This window comes from Apium graveolens, unplaced genomic scaffold (assembly GCF_009905375.1).
Source record: "Apium graveolens cultivar Ventura unplaced genomic scaffold, ASM990537v1 ctg4273, whole genome shotgun sequence".
In the NCBI taxonomy this organism is placed as follows: domain Eukaryota; kingdom Viridiplantae; phylum Streptophyta; class Magnoliopsida; order Apiales; family Apiaceae; genus Apium; species Apium graveolens.
Window position 1 is genome coordinate 7,017 of NW_027418470.1, and position 9,998 is coordinate 17,014.

General features: G+C 30.2%; 1 long non-coding RNA gene across 2 annotated transcripts; it reads left to right on the forward strand.

The window, feature by feature from the left end:
• The first annotated feature begins 2,846 nt into the window (after positions 1 to 2,846).
• Positions 2,847 to 4,149, forward strand: LOC141701647 (uncharacterized). 2 transcript variants are annotated; one of them, XR_012566863.1, is made up of 4 exons: positions 2,847 to 3,131; positions 3,314 to 3,446; positions 3,653 to 3,951; positions 4,098 to 4,149. It is a non-coding gene; the product is annotated as an uncharacterized LOC141701647 (long non-coding RNA). The 2 variants fall into 2 exon arrangements; XR_012566862.1 differs by lacking the exon at positions 3,314 to 3,446 and having other exon boundaries at positions 3,847 to 3,951.
• The last annotated feature ends 5,849 nt before the right edge of the window (positions 4,150 to 9,998 follow it).

Consider the following 9,998-nt stretch of genomic DNA (forward strand, 5'->3'; position numbering starts at 1 on the left):
TATACTTATTTTAGTCACATGAAAAAAGTATTAAAAAATTTCAAATTCATCTCGAATGTCAGGATTAGAAAAATCTGGTAAAAGCACTTCTTCCCAACACGGGATTCGTTCCCGATGAACAAGATAAATTTTTTAAAAGATTTTTTCACACTTGTTTGTGATGAGGTTGCACCATGTGATTGGTGAAAAAACATTCACTTGGATTGCTGAGTTGGTGTAATAAGAGCAGTTGATTGAATGTATATTTAATATCAGCCATTAGATTAAAAAACGCTGCTACGCTTACACAACAGTTTTTGTTCAAATAAATGTTGTCAATGTTCATCTAAGACAACCTTTTTTCATAAAAAACCGTTGTCTGTAAGTCTGATTCTTGAAATTTCTGAAGTGTTGCTTGTGATGAGGTGGCACCATGTGATTGGGGAAAAAACATTCACTTGGATTGTTGAGTTGGTGTAATTAGAGCCGTTGATTAAAAGTAGATTTAATATCAGCCGTAAGATTTAAAAAAGTTGATCATCTAAGACAACGGTTTTTATCAAAAACCATGTTGTCACAATTTATTTCAAACAAGACTTTTTCATAAAAAACCGTTGGGTGTTGCCTCGTACTAGATTTTTTTCATAACTGATGAAAAAGATAAATTTTTTTAATGATTTTTTAGAGGATCCAACCGTACGGATATTAAGAAATACTCATTTTAGTCACATGAAAAAAGTATTAAAAAATTTGAAATTCATCTCGAATGTCAGGATTAGAAAAATCTGGTAAAAGTACCCCTCCCGACAACGAGACTCGTTCCCGATTTACAGGATTAATTTTTTAAAATGATTTTTCGATGATCCAACCGTACGGATGTTAATATATATCGATTTTAGTCATAAGAACAAATTATTAAAAAAATTGAAATTCATTTTGCATGCCAGGATTAGAAAAATCTGGTAAAAGTACCCCTCCCGACAACGAGACTCGTTCCCGATTTACAGGATTAATTTTTTAAAATGATTTTTCGACGATCCAACCGTACGGATGTTAAGATATATCGATTTTAGTCATAAGAAAAAATTATTAAAAAATTTGAAATTCATTTTGCATGCCAGGATTAGAAAAATCTGGTAAAAGTACCCCTCCCGACAACGAGACTCGTTCCCGATTTACAGGATTAATTTTTTAAAATGATTTTTCGGCGATCCAACCGTACGGATGTTAAGATATATCGATTTTAGTCATAAGAAAAAATTATTAAAAAATTTGAAATTCATTTTGCATGCCAGGATTAGAAAAATCGGGTAAAAGTACCCCTCCCGACAACGAGACTCGTTCCCGATTTACAGGATTAATTTTTTAAAATGATTTTTCGGCGATCCAACCGTACGGATGTTAAGATATATCGATTTTAGTCATAAGAAAAAATTATTAAAAAATTTGAAATTCATTTTGCATGCCAGGATTAGAAAAGTCGGGTAAAAGTACCCCTCCCGACAACGAGACTCATTCCCGATTTACAGGATTAATTTTTTAAAATAATTTTTTCGACGATCCAACCGTACGGATGTTAAGATATATCAATTTTAGTCATATGAAAAAATTATTAAAAAATTTGAAGTCCATCTTGCAAGACAGGATTAGAAAAATCTGGTAAAAGTACCCCTCCCGACAACGAGACTCGTTCCAGATTTACAAGATTAATTTTAAAAATGATTTTTTTGACGATCCAACCGTACGGATGTTAAGATATATCAATTTTAGTCATATGAAAAAATTATTAAAAAATTTGAACTTCATCTTGCATGTCAGGATTAGAAAAATCCGGTAAAAGTACCCCTCCCGACAACAAGACTCGTTCCCGATTTACAAGATTAATTTTTAAATGGTTTTAGGATCATTTTGCATAATATTAATATATATTAACGTTAGTTATATAGAAAAATAATTGAAATTTTTTTAAATTTGTTTCAAATAATTTTATATAAAAAATATGTGAAATTATTTAAAATAAATATTATTCTATTAATATAAAGTACAATAAAGATAAGTATTTAATTATAATATATAAATAAATAAATAGGAATAGAAAAATTTGGTAAAAGCGCGACTTCCGAACACGAGACTCATCCCCGATTAACTAAATAAAATTTTTAAATGATTTTTTCGAAGATCCAGCCGTACTGATGTGTACATAAATTATTATTTTTTTGCTAAATGATACATAAATTCATTTAATTCATATAAAAAAGTATTAAAAAATTTCAAATTTATCTTGAATGTCAAGATTAGAAAAATCTGGTAAAAACACTACTTCTGAATATGAGACTCGTACGATAAATTTTTTAAATGATTTTTTCAATGGTACAAGATGTTTAGATATACTCATTTCATTCATATTAAAAATTATTAAAAAATTTCAAATTTATCTTGAATGAAAGGAATATAAAAATCTTGTAAAAGCACTACTTTTGAACACCATACTCATCCCCGATTAACGCTCCAATGGTACTGATGTAGTGATTTTATTTATTTAAAAGTATTTTAAAATTTTTACGTTACACCTGAACAACAAAAAAATCTAGTAGGAGCACTATTTTTTTAAATGAGATTGCTTAAATATGCGTAATATTAAGATCTTGAAATTAATTTTAATTCTGTTTCATAAACATATAATAAAAATAACTAAATTTTCTAACAATACATGTAATCAAAAATTATTATTTTTTTCCTTTATCACCTAAATTTAAAGTTTTTATTTAGTAAATTATTTTAAATTCCCTCGTATTGTTTCATCCCCCTTTGTCAATATTTCAGTTCCCCCTTAAATTACAAATCCCCCTTTTATCTCTCACAAACACTACGGCCATAACCCTAAATATGGGCCGCTCTATCTTTTTCTCTCATAGCTGCTCTTTCCCTCTCCCAGCCTCTCCCCTAACTCCTCTATCTCCCATTTTTCTCCACCTCAATATGTCACCGTCTTTGCTATTAGAACCCTATTTTATCCATGTCAAATTTTCTCTAAACTCTCATCTCTTTCAATTCAAATTGAAAACCAGGTCTCTTAAGGAATAACCCCAACTTAATTTATTCAAAAGCTAGATTCTCAAACACAAACCATTGTTCGATTTGTTAAGCGAAAGGTATTTACTTGTCTTGTTTTTTTTTGTTTTTTGTTTACCTTGTATTGAATTCTTATATATTGAATTTGGGGGTTTTTATTGGTGTGTGTTTTAATTAGTTAAAAACCGATTTCTGTTGTATATTTTTCCTTTTTCCTTTATGGTTAGGGAGCTCTGTTTTGTCTCTCACCCTGTTCTTTTAGCTTGTATTTGTAGGTCGATAGATGAATACAAATTACTGTAATTTACGGAGTAGCTGATTCCTCTATAATGTTCCAAGTTGTATCCACCACATATACTGATTCTAGTACGGTGCAAATTGTTATTGGTGACAAGGTACCTACAATCCTCTTTTTTTACACTAAATATACTAGAACACAAGAAGAAAATCCGAACATATATTTACTTAGATAATACTTAACATTGTAAATTAATGGGTTTAAATATGTACTGAATCGGACATAAACAAAATCATAATCAAAGTATATTAAGTACCAAGAAAAATGTTAAGTATATTAAAGTGTTTTTTTGTTTTTTTGCAGGTTCTAGCTAGTTGAAGTATAATGTAGTTCAATAATTTGGAAACTCTCGACGGGCCTTATGTTCCCAATGCTCTTGAGTTTGTGGTTTTATTACAATTTCTTAACTTTTTATGCTTTTTTCATGGTTGAGTTGGTAAACTAAATTAAAGCAACAGAGATTATCTTGCAATTGCTGATTGATTCTAATTTTATAGTCCGTAGATGACGAAAGTGAGGGCGAGTTCTTAAAACTGAAAGCAACCATTGAGTGGCTTCTTTGTGACAACACTGCACCAGTCAATAAGAAAGTAATGTATGAGGTTGGTTGTTCTTTATTTTTTTCAATCTTCCCGCTTCTATGTTACGGTATCATTACTCCTATTCATTTGCTTCATAAAAAGTCAAAACAGTCATCAGTATTAGCTTTTAGCATGCTAAACCCCTTATACTTGTGGTCATGAAACAGGAATTTCAGAATGACAAACAAAGAAGGAAGAGACTGAAACTACTCAAATACGAAACTGTATGATATGGCCTGAACTGTATCACATCTTTACTTGTATCTTTCATTTGTTATTCATTTCTAAAATTTTCTCGCCAGTTAAGATATTAAAGAAATAGTCTAGTTCTTAGTTGACTTCATTTAGTAACTAGTAAGATTGAAATTGTGATATAAAAATGATCTGTCTTGAGACAACTGTTGAATGATTTTGCAATGGCAGATGGTTTCTTTTTATTCAACTAGTGAACAAAACAAGATATGTTACTAGTAGTGTCTACCAGTAGGTATAGTTAATCTAGCAGGCTTATTTGTTCTCCTGGAGCATAAGTTGATTAAGGTGCAGTCTGGATTGCGACTTAAGAGCTATGAGCACCCGTGGGGATACATTTTTATAGAATTCCTGATATTTCACTTTTGGAGAATGTACATAACAAATTATTCTTGTTAATAATGTATATAGATTTAGTGTGACTAGCTCTTTTGCATCCTGCAGTTCGTATTGTTCTCCCACTCAGCTAACAATATTCATAATTGTGTCCCCTGAATTTTAAGTTCAGTTCCCCCATAAAGTATAACATTTATTTATTTTATGCGTAGAAAATATCCGTGAAAGAAAAATATAAGTTGTTATATTATAGTGTTAAGGGAGTTCTTATTTCTTAGGCAAAATAATATGTATCGCTTTTACTTCATAAGTTCAGTGTACAAGTGAAGGTATGACGTAGCAATGTAGCTTAAGAAGTCTATGTACTGAATTATTAGCAACACTAATGATGATGTGTTGAACAGGTGTTTTCAAATGATGTACTGATGGGAGAACATTATGCCAGTAGTACTGTACGTTTCTGTAGTAGTGTCTGTAACCTTAAATGTTGAAATATGGACGTTTATTTTAAGGGTTTTTGAAACTATTTTTAGGTAATCAGCTAGCTACAAAGCAGCTGAACTATTTACGAAAAAAGAAGCATAATTATGGATTACTTTACAAATCTATGTGCCCTGGTTTACAAATTCCCTTCTGTATATGTTTGTGGCCTCCTTTTATTTGGAAATTTTGAGAACCTAGCATGTAGTTTGTCAATCTTATTTTAAGTGAATTTTATGTGTACTTCGACTTTCTCTACAGATTGTCGGGATAGATGATTTGAAAAAGGAGGTTGACAAAAGAGGAAAAGATGAAGTTGTAACAAGCAGGACCTCCCAATCTTCACCAAGAGAAACTGCGAGGAAAGGTGGTATCTTTACAAAGCAGGACATTGACAGTCTCTTCATGGAAGTGAGCCAGGTGACACTATGGGCATTTGTTTATTTTCTATTACGTCTTGGTTTGATTTCACTCTATATTAAGAGATCCAGTTCTTTGTTTTTCTTATAATGCAGAAAGGAAAAGAATATTAACTTAAGAGTGGTTGTCGATTTATTTTGAAGATTGTTTTCTCCAGATTGGGAAATTGTCTATCACAAGCTGTAATGATATTGCAAGGACAACATAGCTCTTGCGGAAAACGTGAAGAGAACCTGAAAAGGCCAAGTGAGCTCTGAGTAGCCAACATCAAATCCTTGTAGACTCTATATTTTCTTTAATTTTTAGTAGAAATCTTAGACTCATGAAGGCAGTGATATCAATATGCTTTTAGCTTTTGTATAACTATGTTGTTGTAATTTTCGATCATGGATTAACTTTAGAACTTTTGTTTAGATTTGCAAAGTTAATTTCATTTGATTACTTGTTATATTTTGTGAAAGACAACGCTTTTAAGAACCAAGCTTCATTAAAATATCATGTCTTTAATACTAAAACAATGCTTTCGAACACAAAACTTTGGTGCAAAATTAACTTTCACAACACTAGTAAACCATTGTCTATATAATATTAAGATATTGTATCAAAGGTATTCATGCAATACGTTTGGACAAATAAACAGTTGTAAGTATCTGATCATGCCATACATTAAAATCCAAAACTGTTGTGTGTAGAAATTTATTACAAGAGTTCTACGAGCTCAATTTCATTTTGTTGTCTATCTGAATACACAACAACGTTTATACAACAATAAGTGTTGTAGGATTGGCTTTAATGTTATACCTTACACAACGGTTTTCTGAGTTTCTGAGAACCCTTGAGTAATGTCGCTTGTTACGACGAAAACAAGCAAAAAACGTTGTCTTTTCTGGATGTAATACAACGGGCTTAATCCATAATCATTGTCTGTATAATCTCAGACAATGTTTTTTAGCCGTTGTCTGATCCAACTAACAGACGGCGGCTCAATAGTCAACGGGAAAATAGGGTATCAGACAACGGACATAAACCGTTGTTGAAGCTTGTTTTCCTTGTAGTGTAAAATTGTGTCTCAAATTAGGAAGTAGGGGTCCACATACTCAATAAAATATTAAATCTTTCTTACGACATAATATATTGTCGTATGTTATGAACTTAGGACGAAACATATCGTCGTATGTTAGCTACTTGCACTAAAAAAAATCTCGCCAAAAAAATGAAAAAAATCCAGATTCCGGTGAGATTTCCATTTTTCGGCAAACCATACCAAGTTCAAATCAGTGTTTTTCAGCTCGTTTATGCACACCAAACAAATCAAAACTACTTCTACAGTACATAACTAACATAACATCATATTACCAACAAATCATTAGTTCTAATATTACACAAACGGGGCCATTTCTGAACCAAACAAAACATCGGAAAATAAAGCTATATTCTTGTTCAATCTACAAACCTTAACAAAGAAACAAATAATATATCACGATATCTAAAAATAAAATATGAAACTCGGCTCAAAATTTTATAACGGAGGATTTCCGCTGTACGAGCTCGGCTGGGACGCCATTAATTTTGATTAAACCACTAGCGTGCTTGTAGTGAATCCACAAGCACCGCCACAAACATCCTTCCAATTACTTCCGGCGCCACTCATCGGAGGCCATGCAACTTCTACCGGCGACTTCTACAGGATACAAAAATGACGACCTCGCCGACAAAGCTCCAAGAAAGTATCCCCACATATACACCATTATCTACACTATTGAGGATTGAATTCAAAATTGGGGGAGAAGAAAGGCGCCGCATAAGTTTTAGAAAAAGTGGGTGAATGTTTGTTAAGAGGCAGAATGAGAGAACATATGATAGGTTTTATGGAATTGTGTATACAAATGAATTAGGATTTCTTGATTGGGCTAGTGGGTGGCTCAACTTGGGCTTCATAATGGGCTATGTTTGGGCTTTTGAATCTTTCAATATAATTGTATTTATTTGATTGTAAATTTGAACATTTTTTATTTCCAAATACATGTCTAAATCATTTATATTTGCAGCCAATTTTTTATCAAAAAAATTATTAAAACTAATTTACTAAGCCGCACTAAAATAATGTTCTTCTTATTTTATAATTTATTTTAGTATCAATCATTTTGAAATTCTAAATAAATATAATGAAGTAAGTACCGCTCTCTCATTAATACATGCGTACTACAGTAAATAATTTAAGTTAAAATCGTACAAATATCAAGATCTGTATATATTAGTGATATACCAATATTTTCAAAAAAATAAATAATTTGTTTTGGTTTGCTATTTTAATAATCAACCAGTGGTGACTAGTACATGTTACCACATTAAATTGGTATTTCGATTATTTTAAAAATATTTTTCGATGATCCAACCATATGGATGTCAATAGATATATATATTAGTGATATAACCAAAATTTTATATCAAAATCATTTTATCTGGTTTGGCATTTTAACAGTGAAGCATCAGTTTGATAAGTACAACTAACTACTATTTAATCCTGAATTGGTGTATCGATTATTTTAAAAATATTTTTTGACGATCCAACCATATGGATGTCAATAAATATATATTAGTGATATAACCAAAATTTCATATCAAAATTATTTTATCTGGTTTGCCATTTTAACAGTCAAACATCAGTTTGACTAGTACAACTAATTACTGTTTAATCCTGAATTGGTGTTTCGATTATTTTAAAAATATTTTTCGACGATACAACCGTATGAATGTCAATATATATATATATATATATTAGTGATATAACCAAAATTTTATATCAAAATCATTTTATCTGGTTTGTCATTTTAACAGTCAAGCATCAGTTTGATTAATACAGCTAACTATTGTTTAATCCTGAATTGGTGTTTTAATTTTTTTAAAATTATTTTTCGACGATCCAACCGTATGGATATTAATAGATATATATATTAGTGATATAATCAAAATTATATGTCAAAATTATTTTAATAGGTTTGCCATTTAAACAGTCAAACATCAGTTTGACTACTATAGCTAACTACTGCGTAATCCTGAATTGGTGTTTCGATTATTTTAAAAATATTTTTCGACAATCCAAGCATATAGATGTCAATATATATATATATATATATATATATATATATTAGTGATATAAACAAAATTTTATATAAAAATCATTTTATCTGGTTTGTCATTTTAACAGTCAAGCATCAGTTTGACTAGTACAACTAAGTACTGTTTAATCCTGAATTGGTGTTTCGATTATTTTAAAAATATTTTTCAATGATTCAACCGTATAGATGTCAATAGATATATATATTAGTGATATAACTAAAGTTACATTTCAAAATAATTTTATTAGGTTTAACATTTTAATAGTCAAGCATGAGTTTAACTTGTAAAACTAACTAGTGTTAAGTTCTGAATTTGTGTGTCGATTATTTTAAAAATATTTTTCATCAAACCAACCGTATAGATATAAATACACACACACATATATATATATATTAGTGATATAACCAAAGTTACATATCAAAATAATTTTATTTGGTTTATCATTTTAATAGTAAGCATGAGCTTGACTTGTTCAACAAATTACTGTTTAGTCCTGAATTGTGTTTCGATTATTTTAAAAATATTTTTCATTGATTCAACCGTATGGATGACTATATATATATATATTAGTGATATATTCTTATTAAATAATTTTATCAAAATATTTATTTTTTTCTGAAATTTCTTAAATGTCAGCAAACAAATAAATGCTAACATTAATATGGTTGGATTATGAAATAATATTTTTGAAAATTGAAAATTTCAAAATTCATGTTCTAATTTACGACGGAATTCATCATAAATTATTGGCTGTAAAAAATTGGAGAAAGGTCAAATTTGCCGCCAAAATTTTGGGGAAAGGTTGAATTTCCCTCTTTGATAACTTATGACGAATTCTCATTTCCGTAGTAAATTGAACGATCTGATCTTTTCCATCGCAAATATTTTATCGTAAATTTTGGCAGAATATTTTTTTATTTAATTTCAAGTTAAATTTTTAATAAAAATAATTAACTTATGACGAAATATTGAAATCGTCACAAATATTTACGATGTTTTGTGTTTCATCGTAAAAATTTACGACCTTTTACTTTTTCCGTTGTAAATTGGGCGCACACTTTTTTCCGTCGTAAGTTTGCCGTGGTAAATGCCTAAATTTGTTGTAGTGACACGGAGCTTAGGTGATGAGTTTTCATGCTAATGCAATCCTAATTTTCAAGAAAACCCATGTCTTGGTTTTTGTCAGCATGCACTTCAATTCTTTGACATGTTACCTATGCAAATTCACCTACCCAAATTCAATGAATTTACTTGTAAAATCGAACTAAGATTTTACAAATTCTTCATGAACATAATTGCCCAAAGAATCTGATCATACTTGAATGTAATTTTAGGGTTTTTCCTTTGCTTACCCTTTAAGGAATTTCTCACAAGTCATAAGGTCATAAGGAAAGTGGTCTGGATTTTGTCGTGGTCCAGGTGTGCAATTTGTCATAGAAGATCTGGCCAACCAAAGAATG